The following is an 18,345-nucleotide window of genomic DNA, read 5'->3' as shown; positions in this document are numbered from 1 at the left end:
CAGCAGAGCAGGGTAAGGCTGGCTCCCAGAGTCAAGGATTGGAGTGGCCTAGCAGATCACCGGTCTGGATAACACCAGAGGGGAACGTCCTAGATACCAAGCCGGAAGGGGTTGCAAGTGCTTTGGAGGGTAGTATTAAAACTCAAAATCATCTGGAGAAATGGTCCGAAGTAAATAGGATGAAATGCAAAAGTACTCCACCTAGGAAAGAACAATCAGTTGCACATATACAGAATGGGAAGAGACTGCCTAGGAAGGAGTGCTGAAGAAAGGGATCTGGGGGTCATAGTGGATCACAAGCTAAATATGAGTCAACATTATTATTTATTAAAAAAAAAAAAAAGCAAATATCATTCTATGATTGATGTATTTGCAGGAGTGTTGTAAGCAAGACACGAGAAATAATTCTTCCATCTTACTCCACGCTGATTAGGTCTCAGCTGGAGTACTGTGTCCACTTCTGGGTGCCACATTTCAGGAAAGAGGTGGACACATTGGAGAAACTCTAGAAAAGAGCAACAAAACTGATTACAGCTCTAGAAAACATTACCTATGAGGGAAGATTGGGTTTGTTTAGTCTGGAGAAGACTGAAGGGAGATGTAACTGTTTTAAAGTACATAAAAGGTTGATACAAGGAGTTGGGAGGTAAATTTGTTCTCCTTAACCTCTGAGGATAGGACAAGAAGCAATGGGCTTAAATTGCAGCAAGGGCAATTTAGGTTGGACATTAGGAAAAACTTCCTAACTGTCAGACTAGTTAAGCACTGGAATAAATTGCCTAGGGAGGTTGTGGAATCTCCATCATTGGGTTGGTTTTCTTTTTCTTTTTTTTTTTTTTTTTTAAGAGCAGGTTAGATAATCACCTGTGAGAGATGGTCTAGATAGTACTCACTCTTGCCTTCAGTGCAGAGGACTGGACTAGAAGACCTCTTGAGGTCCCTTCCAATCCTATGATTCTATATCAGCTTTGCAGTAATCATGGGATAGATGTCTAAATGAACTTTACCAGAGAGACTGCAGACCCAGTCCTGTCATACTATCAGAAGAGATCTTAGTGTAAACAAGCAGAACTGCAGAATATGAAAATACCAGGGACACTCTAGTTAGAGTCAACTGTCTGTCTGAAATCAGATACCCTCTGAATATATTAACTGAAGTGACTTATATTAACCTTGCACAAGTCACTTACTCTCTCTCTATTTCAATTCTCCATCTGTAAAAGGGGGTAATTCTTCCTCTTTCCTAACCTTTATTTTCCTTGTCTATTTGTTTAGACTTTAAACTCTTCAGGGTAAGGACTATATTATACATGTGTATATACCAGTGCTTACGTCATTGAGACCCTGTGCTTAGTCTAAGTCTATGGATACTACAAGTCCTATTGTAATATATAAAAAGCTTCTTATTAACTAACCACATGGAATAGAGAAAATAGACATTTGTCATAGCATCTAGCAGTTCCAGTTGTAGACTAAGATCCCATTGTGCTGGGTGCTGTACAGACATAGAATGAAACAAGTCCCTACCTCGAAGAGCTTTCAATTGAAGAAAAGAGACAACTAATAGATACAGATGGGAACAATGAGACAAAATTGGTCAGCATGATCAGCAGTGGTCTCGGTTCACCAGCAGCCTAATCATTGTCAAGTTTTTGTTTTGTGGTGTTTTTTCTTTTTATATATACATAATTATAAAGGAAAGCTTTTAAGGAGGGATTTAAAGGTGGACAATGAACTGGCTTGGTGGATATTTACAGGGAGTTCCATGATAAATATAACTCTCCCATTTTTATAATGAAACCTTTATGGACTTACTAAATGAAGTCTGTCAGCATCTGGCAGGAGAGGTCTAATCAACATAATAAGGAAAGAGAATCCCTGTAGCCAATCCCTGTTGTCATACAGTACAGAATGTTTTTGCTGGGGCTGGATAAAATCTGTCACACTGTTGGATGAAGTATGAGAACTTGTGTCTTTAGATCCTAGAATAAGGAAAGATCCATGCTGCACAGAATATACTGCTAGAGGGGAGAATATTAATGGTGTGGAAATACTGGCCTGTCACTTCCTTTGCAAATAAGAGAAAACAATTGTCTGTAACAATTGCAAGAACATCACTATAACAACACTGTGCTTGAGGAGGATTGTTTTGACAATGTTCAGGTGTACTGCACTGTCAGGACTGATCATTTGCAACCATAAGGCAGTGCTATATGAGCAAATATAATGTCAAATGAAAATCAACTACTTTTTTTTAAACAGATAGAACCTCCTTCCCCTCCATTTTCAAAGGCTAGCCTATGGATTATTTATTTAGGGCCTTGTTCTGCATTCCTTAGTAATATTACCTAGCATTTATGTATGAGGAAAAGTACTACTGAATTAAATGGAATTATTCAAGGAGTAAGGTACCATTCAACATGAGTAAGGATAGTAAAATTGGGCCCCAAATTATTGCTACTTGAAATCTGTATCAGGTTGACTTAATGTCAGTGGAAGACACAACTGAGAACCCAATGAGTATTTCACATATTGGGGGAGACGAATGATGTTAATGATTAAGTTGCTGCCATCTCCCTTAATGTCAAAGGCTTGTGACTAGTCTAAATGGATTTACCTACAATACATACTAGGAATAATTACATGAAATTGAGATGGTAAAATGTGGCTTAATAGCAGGGGGAAAGGTCCTGACACTGAGATGCATTAGAGTAGAAAAGTTTCCATAGGGAGATAGTGGAAGGCTCATTACTTTGAAATGTCCCCAGCAGACTTCACCAAATGATGGCAAATGTATTGTAGGGAAAATCCAGCCGGCATATTGATGGGGTGACCCAATAGGTCTCTTCCATTTGTAACTTCCAGGGGTGTGGCTATGCCTTTAATGATGCAGTCTAAAATTCAAAAAACTTATTAGGGCTAATGGATGTGTTCATGAAATGTTATTAAATGGCATGCTTTTTCCTTACTTCTTAACATGGCTGTTCTCTGTACCCATTCCATTTTGCTTGTGAGCACCCAGGAGCTTGTCCAAAGACGGCTGAAATCAACTAATCTTTTCATTGATTTCAGGACCTTAAGTACCACCATTTGTGACAAAAAAACGAGATAGAAGCCATTACCATTGGAGCTGATTGCCATAAATGATTAGTACAAACTAGTGTTTGTAAGGAATCCTAACACAACAATGCCTACAATTCTGCCACCATCGTAACAAGACATCACAAAATAAATTGGTTTGAAACAGATTATTTGAATTTTAAAATATTGTTCCTCAATGTTGTTTCAAGTAATATGTGGCGCTTCAATGGGAAAAAATGAAAACATTTATCACTAGCAATAAATGTGAAACCTGGCTTGAATATGGTGGTAACTTTGGCCCACTTGTGGAATACAAAAGAGGACATGGTAGAATCTGCAAATCCTCAGTCTTTGGGGTAAAGTGCAATTAAAATAGCTAGCTCCTAAATGTCATTACTTGTTCCGTAGGTTATCCTTGGATAGTCCATCTACCTTCTTTAAATAATAAGAAACCTCAATCTTGAGATTGTTTTGGATAACAAAAGGCATAGAATAGAAAACTAAGATTCTTGCAATTGAAGAAAATCATAGCTTATAAGGCTGGTAAGAACCGTCTGACCTCTTGTACAATATAACATAGGCCATTGGACTGGGCTGTATTAGTTCTTATTTGAACTAAAGCAGATCTTTTAGAAAAACATCCAATCTTGATTTTAAAATTGCCAGACACTAAGCATCCACCATAACCCTTGGTAAATTGTCCAATGGTTATTTTTACACACACTGTATTTTTTTTTTTAAAAGTGTGCCCTATTTCTTGGCTGAATTTGTCTAGCTTCATGTCTAGCCCTGATCGTGTTAGCCCTTTTACTATGTTGAAGAGCCCATTATCAAAGTTTTATTCCCTGGATAGATATTTATGAAATGTGATGGAGTCACCCCTTAGTCTTCTCTGTGCCAAACTAAACAGATTGGCGGAGTTTAAAATTACCCAGTGTATGTCTCGAACAAACCCAAATGTTGATACCATCACAGACTGTTAGGGTACAAGAGATGCATGAAGCTATACCACTGTGGTCAAGATGGCATCCCAAAGATCAGGATCATAGGAGGCTAACATTTACCTTCAATATAGAAGGATTAACTCAAGCCATGTAGCAAGGCATATCTTAAATCTTGGAATAAGTATCACAGAATTTTGAAAATTTAATCAAGGTAACTTTTTTGTAACTACAGTATTTTGAATAAGCCTTCTATAAAAATAGCAAGAAGAAAATTCTGGAATTCCAACCAGTCTTAAAGATTTAAATCTCTCCTAAGATCTTCTACTGCCATGATGCCCACCCCTCCCCCTTTAAGCCCACTAATGGCTGGGTAGAGGGACAGTTAGCTTTGTTTTATTAAATATGTGACAGATTCCTATTTAAATGAAAGTTTGTTTGTATGTTAGTATTTCTTTTCCCCACAACCTGGATCTGTCTTAGTGTAAGATCTTTTGGGCAGGGAGTATCTTCGTATGTATTTGGACAGCACTTGGCACATGATGGGTGCTAGAGAAGTAAAAAAAAAAAAAAAAAAAACCCACTACATAGGGTTTATGAGACACATCTCAAATGACCAAAATAATCTAATACCTAAGTGGTTTAAAATAAGCCTTCAGAAAACACAGAGCATATATCTACAATTGGTCATTAGACCTTGAAGTCAAAGTTTGTTTGAGCAAGAACATCGCCTCTAAGGAAAAGGCATGGAATTATATCTGGTCCTCCACCTGTAAAGCATGCTGGGATGCCAATTGTAGGATAACGCATCTTGCTCCTTTGAACAAACTGTAGAGGACCCCTGAAGTTTAATCCCGCAGAAATCAAACATTGCATTTTGTGTCTGCCCCTGGTTATTGGACTCTGACATTGAAACTCTTAACAAAATGTTGGGAGCAAAACCTAGTATCAGCTGTAAAGAGAAGATTTGGAATATCTTTCTGTCCTAAACCTGCAGAGTAGAAATGGATTCTAGCCTCTGATCAACAGAGTTTAATACTCTGTCCAAGTTTTACTGGACTCCTGAGATGTAACAGGCTGGGGCTTCAGGCTCTCTGATCATTGCTGTCAATTTCTGAAAACATTTAGGAACAGATTTGCACTTGTCTGGGAAAAGTACATAAGTGAAAGGACTTTAGGCAAACATTCTTTCAAATAAAGTACACTTTTTAAACACAGATGTCATCTGACAATACTACTCTATATATTGGGAAATGCATATGCCTCGTTTACTGTAAAATCCACTCCCTTTGTAAGTTAAGTACCATTACCAGGTTATTACATACAAGGGAAAGTCCTTTCTCCCTCTTGCATATTCAGAGTGCTTCTCTGAGGCTGCTACTTACAGGGAGAATTATCTCCAGAGGACAGGCTAAAGCCAAGGCCTTACATGTGGGTTCCTTTTTTTAAATCACTTGGAGCTAAACTTAAATGTTCACATGCATTTCCCTGGCCTGTCTATTATTATTACCTTTGACTCTTTACCCCACTTCCATCAGTCTCTTTCACTGTTCATTTTTCTCCTTAGTCTGAGTCACTTCCTAAATTAGGCTGATAAGGACATAGTGGATATGTCTACACAGCAATGAAAAACCCACAGCCTGCTCATGCCAGCTGACTCGTGCTGTGGGGCAGTTTCATTGTGGTGTAGACTTCTGGGCTTGGGCTGGAGCCTAGACGCTGGGATCCACCCACCCTGCTGGGCCTTAGAGCCTGGTCTTCAGCCTGCGGCCAGATGTCTACACAGCAATGAAACAGCCCTGCAGCTCGAGTCCTGCAAACCCGGGTCAGCTGGTATGGGTCAGCCATAGGTTTTTCTTTGCTGTGTAGACATATCCTAGGCCGTGGCTGCACCATTGTTTCCTTGGCTAGGCAGTCTGGGTCTCTGTCACCCAGCCTAATGTAGGTTTTTCTGAAGTTTCTTTAAAAAAATTGCCTTGACAATATTGCAATTACTGATTTGTCCTGGCAAGACTGTATAATAAGAGTAGTACCTAGGAGACCTACTGAGATCACACCCCCCTTGTGTTAGGTGTGTACATACACCTAGTAAGAGGCAGTCCCTGCTCTGAAGAGTTTACAGTCTAAATAGACACAGGATGGGAAAGGAAGCAAAAGCAAAGTGATTTTGGCCAAGATCGCACAGAAGGTCAGTGGTAGAGCTGTGTTAGAACCCAGGCCTCCTGCGTCCCAGTCAAATGCGCTATCATCTGAACCAGGGGTCAGCAACCTTTCAGAAGTGGTGTGCCAAATCTTCATTTATTCACTCTAATTTAAGGTTTAGTGTGCCAGTAATACATTTTAACATTTTTAGGTCTCTTTCTATAAGTCTATAATATATAACTAAACTATTGTTGTATGTAAAGTAAATAAGGTTTTTAAAATGTTTAAGAAGCTTCATTTAAAATTAAATTAAAATGCAGAGGCCCCCAGACCGGTGGCCAGGACCGGGCAATGTGTGCGCCACTGAAAATCAGCTCGCGTGCCGCCTTTGGCATGCATGCCATAGGTGGCCTACCCCTGATCTGAACAATGCTGCCTCCTAACTATTACTAATAAATTAATAACCTGGGATTGAAATAAATGATCAAGGACAAGAATAGTAGTTGCTCTTTTGGTGGGGGGGGGGGGGGGAGCTAACCTCCTTCACTTTCACCCCGCTACCTCCATTGCTGTTACAGCAGGCACCATTCTATCCCTTATCTTTGCCCAGAACTCCCATCAGCCTTAGTGGGTGCTCCACATGCTAAACAAAGGTGGACTATGGCCCAATTAGTGCAAAACAACACAGTTTCATGAGTCTCACTGCAAGGTCCAGTTGGTGCTAGCCCTTATTGTAAATGCATCCTCTCTTTAAATATGCAGGCATGTTGTGCTAAATATTCCATCATTGGGTGGCTGGCCTTTTAAAGGGAGTGAGGTCTTAGCCCATCTGTGATATGGCCAGTTTACCTCTCCAGGGGCAGAGAATGAAATTAAATTGTGACATATGGTCCTGTGACCAAACCAGGCCTCTGTTGGGAGTGAGGAATGGGGGGGTGGGGAGAGGGGGAACAAAGCCTTGCCTTGAAACAGCTGCTCAAAGTGGGAGGAGGGTCTGGGCCTACCCTACGGGTGGGCGGAGGGGGAAAGAATGGTCCTCTCCAGAAGCAGGAATCTCTGTAAATTTACCCAGCCTGGGGGAGGACTGTGACACTCCTCTGCCATCGCTCTGTACCAAGAACTACAGCCAACAGACCTGCAGGGAGGAGGAATTGTGCCCAGCTGGAGTTTGGGTGAAAGAGATTGGATTATTTGTTTACGTGCTTTAAATCAATCAAGGATCAATTTGAGCAAAACCAAAATAAGTGTCCATGCAGTCGCCTACACTGGATTTAAAATCCAAACTCATGCAACTTTTTATTTTGGACAAGGCCTAAGAATAATCCCTTGTCCCCCAGCAGGCTTAGTTAGTCCCATTTGGCATGTTAACTACCAGCTTTTTAACAGGCTGTGCACTGCCAAACTTCTTGTGAGTACCAGATTTTTGTTTACTGACCTAAAAAAAGAAAATAAAAATAAAGATGGTAGCTCTATACAGACCAGTAAAGAAGAAATCAATTCCTTGCAAAACCTCCTACTTTCACTTACGTTATCCTGGAAAGGAATGAAAAAACCACCAGCTCAGTTAAATACTGGGTTGGATAAGGCCTGGGAAATCCAATCAGAGATGCACAATTGTGACAATATAAGGCCTGTACTGGATATGACCTTACCCTGGGTACAATCTGGACTGATGGACAGCGGTGTTCCCTCAATTATCCAACCTGGGGTGCCTTTCACCCTGCTTCGCTGTGAGAGCAACCACTCCCAGTCTGCTCTCACACAGCTTCCAGCATGTAAATCACTGCCAGCTACACTGAATGAGTGCTATGGCCAGCCATTCATGAATTACATTACAGGGCGACACCAGCAAACGTCTAGTCCCAGAATATGCATCTTGTACTGCCCGGCACCATCTTGGATAATACAAGCTCATATAAAGTCCATCATTCCATTACTAGAAAATGATATGCACAAATCTTGTAATCCCAAATGGAGTTTCCCAAACACATCAATCCAAACACGCTGGTTTAGATAAAACACCAAAACAAATTTTGTTAACTACAGAAAGATTTTAAGTGATCACAAGTAATAAGGCATACAAGTCAGAAATGGTTACAAGGAAATATGTTAGGTGTTCGTTGCATTTTACCTTTTAACAAGCTAAATGAATACAAAGCAAAAGTCCTTTTCACCACATGTTCCAACAATCTTACTAGGTGAACCTCTTTCAGTCAGCATCTCTACCCCCTCCCACCCCAATCTGTTTCTTCCCTTGTTCTTCAGGGGTTGATGTTGCCCTGGGTAGAAAATAAGGGAGAAATGATTTGGGGTATCCGCCCTCTCCTCTTATTTCACTTTCTCTTGCACAAGAATCATCTGCATCTGATGTTCAAGAGACACAGTTGGTGTGGCCAGGAACTTTAAGCTGTTTCTTTGTCAAAATGTAGATCTTTTCCTCACACCCTTTAAGTGGCCAATCTTTGGCAGGTGAATCAGCTGATGGTCCCTTTGATTCCGTTGACACCTGGCTGAGGCTAGCCTTTTGTCTCTTCAGAACTTGTTTGTGACTGCCCTTCACAACATGTCTTGGTAATATTATACAGTGGAATCTTATAACTTTACATACAATGTTGCCACACATATTTTACCAGGACAATAATGATCAGAAAATCATGAGTTTTCAAATGATACCTTACACAGTATGCTCTGTAACATTTAACATAGTCTTGGAAAAGGGGTGAACATAGAATATACATTGTATATAAAAACAACAAAGAGTCTGGTGGCACCTTAAAGACTAACAGATTTATTTGGGCATAAGCTTTCGTGAGTAAAAACCTCACTTCTTCGGATGCATCCGAAGAAGTGAGGTTTTTACTCACGAAAGCTTATGCCCAAATAAATCTGTTAGTCTTTAAGGTGCCACCAGACTCTTTGTTGTTTTTGTAGATACAGACTAACACGGCTACCCCCTGATTGTATATAAGGCTAATGAGAACTTGTTCCTGACACCAATACTCTTGTTTTTTCTAACATGAATGAAAAGATCATAATGGCACCAAAGTGTCTCTAGCTATGAAAAATGGTTCCTGAACTGGAGTCCAAACGATAATTCAAGACTTTTTGTTTTTATGTATGAAATAACTTGTCCTAGTTTACATACTGCTAAAAATGCTTATTATAATTAACTTAGTTTAATGATGGTTTTATGGACTTGCAGTCAATAATGGATTCCCAAAGTATGAAATTTTGGCAAAATTATCTTTTACTGAGATTACTTTGAAAACATAATTATCTGGAATAGAATAAATCAGTTGGGGGGGGGAGAGATGCTTACAGTGTAGGGAAAAATCAAAAGGGAGCTATTTTCCCATTTGTTCACAAGAAAATTTACTTGTGCAACTCTCATTTGTTTAACTCCCCCACATATCACTGGAGAAACAGCTCTCTGAGTCCCTAATCTGATTGTAGCTTGCAATAAGAGAAAATTATCTGAGACTATAATAACTCAGAGTTTGGGAAATGGACTGGATGATAAAACAGGTTCTAAATTGCAAGTTTTCTAATTTATTCCAGTGTGTGCTGTTGTTTGTAGGATAGTTAACTTTCTAGGAGAGTTGCTTCATGTCAACTACTGTAGCAATCAGCTGTATACAAATAGTATTTGTAGTAGGAACTGTACTGTTAGAGATTCTGTTCTTTCCTTCCCCCCAATTCCTACTGAGCTAGTGGAAGCTAGGTCCATGTGTTAGAGTAAGGGTGTTAATAGGTCCTTTTTTGTACTTAATCAGAATTTATAGATTGGCTTCCCATGTATTGGTGTCAGATTAAGAATCGTCTTTAACTTTCCAGCCAATTGTATAGAAACTCTGACTCAGAAATGAATGGCAGTCTCATTGTGGTTTTCTCTCATGTGCTAAAAGAGTAGATTCCATAGAAATCCTTCACTTGTTGTACACTAATCTTGATTCATTAGAAATTACCACCATGACATGGTTGTAGGCATAGGCACTGACTCTGTGGGTGCTCCAGGACTGGAACATTCATGGAAAAAAATAATGGGTGTTCAGCACCCACTGGAAGTCTTGTGGATTAGCACCTCTCCCTCCCCTCCAGCGCCTCCCACCTGCCGCGGTCAGCTGTTCAGTAGCATTCAGGAGGTGCTGGGGGAGAGGGGGAGGAACAGGGGTGGGGTGAGGGTAGGGCCTCGGGCAGAGTGGGGGGTCAAGCACCTCCCAGGAACAGAGGAAGTCGGCACCTATGGTTGTAGGATTTATTTATTTTATTTTTGGGGGGGATATTTGTATTTCATGGTTAATTCTGTGGAAACTAGATGACTGGAATCTGGTGACTAGATCATAGCAGTGAGAGATGGAAGAGCCCTTTTTAAATCACTGCATCACGTCTCTTCCCTTTAATGCAGTATCTAGTGTTTGCGTGTGTGTGTATATATATGAATGAGATATTGGATAATAAATGAATGCTATGATCACTCTGGGGCAAAGGTTGAGGAAAAAGCAATGGTATATGCTCATAACCACTGTTACTGGAGCTCACAATTAGGGCTGTTAAATGATTAACAATAATTGTGATTAATTGTGAGATAAAAATTAATAGCAGTTTTAATTGCACGGTTAAACAGTAATTAAATAAATGGTATTCTAATATTTTTTATGTTTTTTCCATTTTCAAATATATTGATTTCAATTACAACACAGAATACAAAGTGTACAGTGTTCACTTTATATTATTTTTATTACAAATATTTGCACTGTAAAAGAGAAATTTTAAATTCACCTCATACAAGTACTGTAGTGTACTCTCTTTATCATGAAAATGCAACTTACAAATAGAGAATTATTTTTTTACATAACTTTTATTTTTGAGGGCAGTGTAAAACTTAGAGCCTACTAGTCCACTCGGTTCTACTTCTTGTTCAGCCAATCAGTAAGACAAACAAGTTTGTCTACATTTATAGGAGATAATGCTTCCTGCTCCTTATTTACGTCACCTGAAAGTGAGAACAGGTGTTCACATTGCGCTGTTGTAGCCAGCCTTGCAAGGTATTTATATGCCAGGTATGCTAAACATTTGTATGTCCTTTATGCTTTGATCATCATTCCAGAGGACATACTTCTATACTGATGATGGGTTCTGTTCGATAACAATCCAAAGCAGTACAGACTGACACATGTTCATTTTCATCATCTGAGTTGGATGCCACCAAGTGAAGGTTGATTTCATTTTTTGGTGGTTTGGGTTTTGTAGTATCTGCATAGCAGTGTTGCTTTAAGATTTCTGACAGCATGTTCCAGACCTCATTCTTCTCAGACTTTGGAAAGCAATTCAGATTCTTAAACCTTGGGTCGAGGGCTGTAGCTATCTTTAAAAATCTCATATTGGTACCTTCTTTGCATTTTATCAAATCTTCTGTGAAAGTGTTCTTAAATTGAACAACATGTGCTTGGTCATCATCTGAGACTGCCATAACACAAAATATGTGGCAGAATATGGGTAGAACCATGGAGCAGGAGACATACAACTCTACCCTAAGGAGTTCAGTCAAAAATGTAATTAACACATTATTTTTTTTAATGAGCATCATCCGCATGGAAGCATGTCCTCTGGAATGGTGGCTGAAACATGAAGCGACATACGAACTTTTAGAATATCTGGCATGTAAATACTTTGCAATGCTGGCTACAACAGTGCCACTTGGAACACTTGTTTTCACTTTCAGATGACGTTGTAAATAAGGAGCAGGAAGCATTATCTCCCATAAATGTAGACAAACTTGTTTGTCTTAGCAATTGGCTGAACAAGAAGTAGGACTGAGTGGACTTGTAGGCTCTAAAGTTTTATATTGTTTTGAGTGCAGTTATGTAACAAAAAAAATCTACATTTGTAAGTTGCACTTTCAAAATAAAGAGATTTCATTACAGTACTTGTATGAGGTGAACTGACAAATACTATTACTTTATCTTTTACAGTGCAAATATTTGTAATAAAAAATATGTAAAGTGAGCCCTGTACACTTTGTATTCTCTGCTGTAATTGAAATCAACATATTTGAAAATGAAGAAAAACATCCAAAAATATTTATAATAAACAATAGAATACCAATTGAAATTTAACAGCGTGATTAAACCTGTGATTAATCGCAATTTTTTAATCGAGTTAATTTGTTTTGAGTTAATCACTTGTTAACTGATTGACAGCCCTACTCACAATGTAATGAACCTGAAATATTTGAAGTATAGTTGGACTTCATAAAAACAATAAGATTTTGAGTGAAGTGGAAGATGTAAATTTTCAAAAGTCACTAGTGATTATTGGGTGTCAAGTCTGAGACATTTTTGAAAGGACTCCTTTTTAGGTGGGTGCTCAGCAACGTCTGAAAACCAGATCCTTAAGGTGTCTCCAAGCAGATCTCAAAAAAATTACCCCTTCTATGTAGGCCAGAGTGTTTTTTCAGCTGGTTTATCCATACCCAGTGACCATCCAATGAAGGATGCGAGTGTGCATGTGCATGCTTTGACAGAGGTGAGACCTGGGAATCATGAGGTCTTCAAAAGATTATTATATTGAAAGGTGCCAGGCAGGCATGGACTATTGGGACAATACATTTTAAATGTGTATTTGGGGGTCCTGTCTTACTGAACTGGTTTCCTGGGGAATCTCTGAGTGGTGGTTAATGCAAATTCCCCAACACTGATTAGGCAAAAACCCAGAGGTTGAAACTTCACCCTCTGAGGAGAGGGACATTTACTGGTGTTATCTGTTACAGGAGGCCAAAGATCAAGGTCCTGAACCATTTACAGAAATAGCTTCCCCACATAGATATGTATGTATAGAGTGTAATGAAGTCAACCCCTTAACCTTCTTTGTTAAGCTAAATAGACTCAAGAAGCTCAACCTATTTAGTTTAACAAAGAGAAGATTAAAGGGTAACTTGTTCAGTCTATAAGTACCTACATGGGGAACAAATATTTAATAATGGGCTTTTCAGTCCAGCAAAAAAGTTATAACACAGTCCAATGGCTGGAAGCTGAAGCTAGACAAATTCAAAGTGGAAATAAGGCAGACATTTTTAACTGTGAGAGTAATGAACCATTGGAGCAATGTACCAAGGGTTGTGGTGGATTCTCCATCACTGACAACTTTTAAGTGAAGATTGGATGTCTTTCTAAAACACTATGCTCTAGGCGTTATTTTGGGGGAGTTCTATGGCCTGTGCTATACAGTGGTCAGATAAGATGATCTGGCCTTAGAATCTATTAGCTATCCCAAGGTGGTTCTTGTCTGATTTCAGATCAAGAACAGGAACGTCTAAGGCTTCATCTTCACTACTGGGGGGGGTGGGTTGATTTAAGATACGCAAATTCAGCTACGCGAATAGCGTAGCTGAATTCGACTTATCCGAGCCGACTTACCCCGCTGTGAGGACGGCAGCAAATCTACCTCCACGGCTCCCCCATCAATGGCGCTTACTCCTACCTGTGCTGGTGGAGTACAAGCGTCGATTCAGGGATCGATTGTGGCGTCCCGACGAGACGCGATAACTCGATCCCCGAGAGATCAATTTCTACCTGCCGATTCAGGCGGGTAGTGAAGACATAGCCTAACTAAGAGAGCAAACCCAGTTGAGGAGTTTGAAAGACTGACATCTACCAGAACCCTATTTCGAGTTGGGGTTACCTTAATATGCATATAGGACCATTTATTGTCTTGTGTATGTTTTCTGTGTGATGCTTTTGTGCTAAGAATGAATGTACTTTGGTTTTTGGAGGCTGGTTGATAACTGTTATACACTGTTTTAGCCCCTGGAGAAAGCGCAAACCAAAGGTGCCGGCACCAAGTCAGACCTGTTGAGGAAGTCACAGTGAGGTGCAGAGGGAATCAAATCCTAAACTGCTGCTCTGGAGGGAGGGAGATGTGAGTTTCTTCCCAAGAGAGGTGATAGCTAGGAGGCATGAAACCTTAAGTGGGTGCCGTCAAGGATGCCAAGGAAGGGCATGCGGTGAAGCTAACCCTGAAATTGTGACATGAGCATCATGCTTCTGGAAGGTGCCATGCTGATGGATCTGAATACTCTGTAGGGGCTGTAATTGACGCAACAAGATCGGCAATAAAGGATTAGTGCCTGTATGTCATCAGTTCAAATTTATTTATAGTGATCAGGGTCTGAGTCAGGAAATACTTGTTCCAAAGGAGAGTCTGAAAGAATCTTTGCATTTCTCCAGAGAAATAGCAAAGCAGGCTTCAATCAGTGGATGGGTTTCTTTATCTGTTACTAGGGTAACCAGATGTCCTGATTTTATAGGGACAGTCCCGATTTTGGGGGGGGTTGTCTTATATAGGTGCCTATTACCCCCCACCCCGTCCCAATTTTTCACATTTGCTGTCTGGTCACCCTATCTGTTACATATTTTTGGAATCCTCCTGCCCCCATAGATGGTAGAGCAGGATAATTTTTTGTTAAAGCAGCGTTTTTTTTAGCACTGACTTCTTCGCTGCCAAAACGTGTCATGGAATAAAATTGATGCCCTTCTTCGCGGCTTTGCAGAGGATCTGGCAAGCCGCCTTCCTCCTCTCTGTAGAAATCCTCACCATCTTTCCAGCAGCACAACACCGATTATTGCAGAACATTTTCACCATTTGTTTGATCACTGATGTTTGGAGTAGCTAGTAGGAATAGTTTTATTCGGTGCATCTTCAGGTCTCCATAAACCATAGATTGAGAACCTCCAGGGTATATGTCCCTCTTCTTTCTCTCTCCCTTCAAAAGGGGGGTGATGTGGCTCAGTCAGTTTTGTCCAAAAAAGATCATTTTCATTTTGCTTGAAATTTTCCAGTTTTTTCCAACAGAAAACTTGAACATTTCAAAACACCCAAATATTTATTTATTTATTGGAAAAAGTGTCATGCCTAACTAACTAAATATATTCCCCAAACTGGCTTGTGAAAACAAACAAACCCGGAGTCTTGGATTTAGGTTTTTTGTTGAAAAATGAAAAATATTTACAAGAGTGGTGGTAGGGGGGAGGGAAGGAGGGTGTTCGACACAATTAAAACTAAAACCCATGAAAAATTATTGGCTTTTTTGATCATCTTAAATTAGTTTCTTCTTGCTGCCTCCTGTTCACTCTACATGACCTGTCATTTATTTCTGCCTTTCCCAGCAACAGCCTTTGTCGTTGTGTGGTCTCTTGGGTCCTGCTTGCATTATGTCAGCTTCAGAGAAGGCAGCAGCTTCTTGGAAGGTATCTGCTCCCCTCAGCCTTAAAACATTAAGGAAGAAAATGGATGTGAGAGGCAGCAGCTGGGTTTATTTTATCTTAATGATGCAGCCTTAAACTTCAGCCCCAGAGAGCAGCTACCTCTGGGGCTGAAGGTAAACATTATTTAGAAACCTATTGTTTTGTTGAATGTATCCATCAGCAGGTTATTGTGCTTAGCCATGTTGCTTCATCTTTCTCTCTGCTGAAGGTACAAGTGCAGCAATCCTCCATCCTCCTGCTCCACTTGTTGACTTTGGATCCAGGGGAAAAGCAGTTTTTGTTCAGTTACCCAAACATGCATGTAATAGCAAGATTAATTCTGGAGTGGGAAGTTGTTGCTCTATTGGATGAGTGACTCTTTGGAAAAGAGACAAGAGGCGGTGAGGTAATATCTTTTACTGGACCAGCCTTGGTACAATAAAAGATATTACCTCACCCATCTTATCACTGTAATGTTCTGGGACCAACACAGCTTCAACAATACTGCAAATGTTGGAAAAGAGACTATTGTTGATGGACAGACTTTAAATGCTGATAATCAGGATTGTTTTTAATTCAACTCACCTCACATTGACTCTGGCACCTTCTGCTGCTTGTGGGAAACAGATGTACTGTCCATGAGCAGGACTGAGAACCAGGTGTTCCTGAGTTCTGTTACCAACTTGGCCATCGATGACCTCTCCGGGCTTGAACAAATCACCTACGGCTAGATTCATAAAGGTATTTATGTGCCTATAGATGTAGATCCGCATCTAGGGTGGGATTCACAAAAGTATATAAGTACCTAACACCCATTGGAATCCAATACATTGAAATATCTGGCCCTTAACCTCTATGAACCAGATCTTCAGGCATACCTCCAGAGTAATAAGCTCTTATATGGTCCCTTCCATTTGAAGATCACAGATCATTTCACAAATACTAACGGCCAAATTCTGATGATGTTACACATTTTCAGTAGCCCCATACTCCACAAGGAGTTCTGTTGACTTCAGTGGAAAGGTTTTGTGGAGTAAAGGTATCGGAATCTGGCTGTAATTGACTAACCTTAAGTATCATCCCCAACTTACAAATATGGAAGCATAGACAGAGGTGAAATGGTTTACCCAAGATAACCCAGCAAGTCAGAACTCAAATTAGAACCCAGGCCTCCTGATGCCTAGTCTAGAGCTTTAACCACTGGACCACACTGCCTCCCTTGTGAGACTGTGCTGAAGAACAGATAAGTGCAGTCGCACCCTCAGCCTTTATCTGCCAATGCAGCAGCAACCAAAATGGGAAACTTCTCTCCATTTCTCTTCCCTTAACGTAGTCCTTATTGCTTGGAATTCCTTCCAGCTCCTAGTGTGTGTTTGCCTCCTTCTCTTCCTTCAGATCCCTCCTTAAAACCGTGCACCTTCCTGAAAGCCTTTCAGGGATAATCCACTGTAATGTTAAAAACAGGTGGGCCACTTTCATATTGGCCCCTCTGCCTAGGTCACTGATGTGTGAAGTGTGATAACACTGTTTGCTTTGGAGGTACAATGTCTTTTCTGCTCCTCCTTCAGCCAAGTGTTTTCTGCCATGTGGTAGAGATCTGTGCTGACTGGCCTGGGCTCAAGTTCTGATGATGACCCAGACTATGGTCATTACAGCTGCACAGGCTAAAATGTGGAGGAAGGATTGTCTTGTGGTTTAGGCATTAGTCTGTGACTCAGGAGATCTCATTTTAGTTCCAGCCAATGCCATAAGCACTGTGTGACCTTAGCTGAGCCGTTTCTCTGTAAAATGGGGTGATAGTGTTACCCAAAGCTCTTGGTAACTTTTACTCTGTGCGAGGTGGTGTCAGGAAATAAATCAGGGGATACACGGCCGTCTGACCAATAGATGGCTGGCACAAATAGGACAACACAAGAGTGCTTTCACTTAAAGCTAAACTTTACTTAATCTCAAGCACTTACACACGTCCACAACAGGTTAGTAAAGCACCCCCAACCCTTGATAATTACCGAAGCTGAGTGTGACACTCAAGTGGCACAGGGACAGCCTTCCATTGGCCAAACTTCCGTCTGCCGGTGGGGACTGCCAGATGTGTCCAGAGGGAGAGTCCCTGAAGAGCCCCTCCTGAGGAGTCCACTACCTCAAACTTTTTCCCCTTATTTATACATTAGTAATACAATGACCTATCACTTAAAGAAAACTTGCTAAAAAAGCAGTTTCTAAAGGACAAGTAAGAGGTTTCCTTCTGGTCATCAATTAACCAGCTGTGGGTTTTTTCAGAGTGTTCATGCCTTGGGGCCCTGACAAACACATTCCTGATGGCACATATAGACGAGCTTCCTGTTTTTCTAAAATACGTGTATCAGCAATTTCAACACAATTCTTAGCAGGAAGGATGCGGGGTCAAGCTGCCCTTTCTGTGGCACCCAAAACCCCCTCCCCTCCTACCTTGGTTAAGCTAGGGCCACTGCATGGTCAATTTACTGCCTGCTGACTTGGCTACGTTTAGTAGTAAGCAATAGTGATCCAGGCACTTTACTTATTTGCCAAAATCTTCCTGTACAATAGCACGTCCCTATCTCACAGTGTGTTGTGACCATCAATTTATTAATGCATGTGAGGTGCTCAGATACTATAACAATGGGGACCATGTAGGCACTGGGATAATTATACATGAATGGCATAGTACATTTGTATGTTGCTGATTGCAAGTCATGGTGAAATTTGGGAGGTACACAGGTTTGTTTTACCTTCACAGGTGAAGGTGGAGTAAAAGGGAAATAGTTAAGCAGGGAGCTAACAAATGAGGAATATACAGACTTATTTTCTAAGGTAGAGCAAGCAAAATATCGCCTTAAACATTATATGAGAGAGAATATACATCATAACACATGGTTTAGAAGAGACTACACAAATATTTTGCTTCATTAGCATTCATT

The sequence above is a fragment of the Trachemys scripta genome, chromosome 5 (assembly GCF_013100865.1).
Source record: "Trachemys scripta elegans isolate TJP31775 chromosome 5, CAS_Tse_1.0, whole genome shotgun sequence".
NCBI lineage: Eukaryota > Metazoa > Chordata > Testudines > Emydidae > Trachemys > Trachemys scripta.
Note: the sequence above shows the minus strand (reverse complement) of the source record.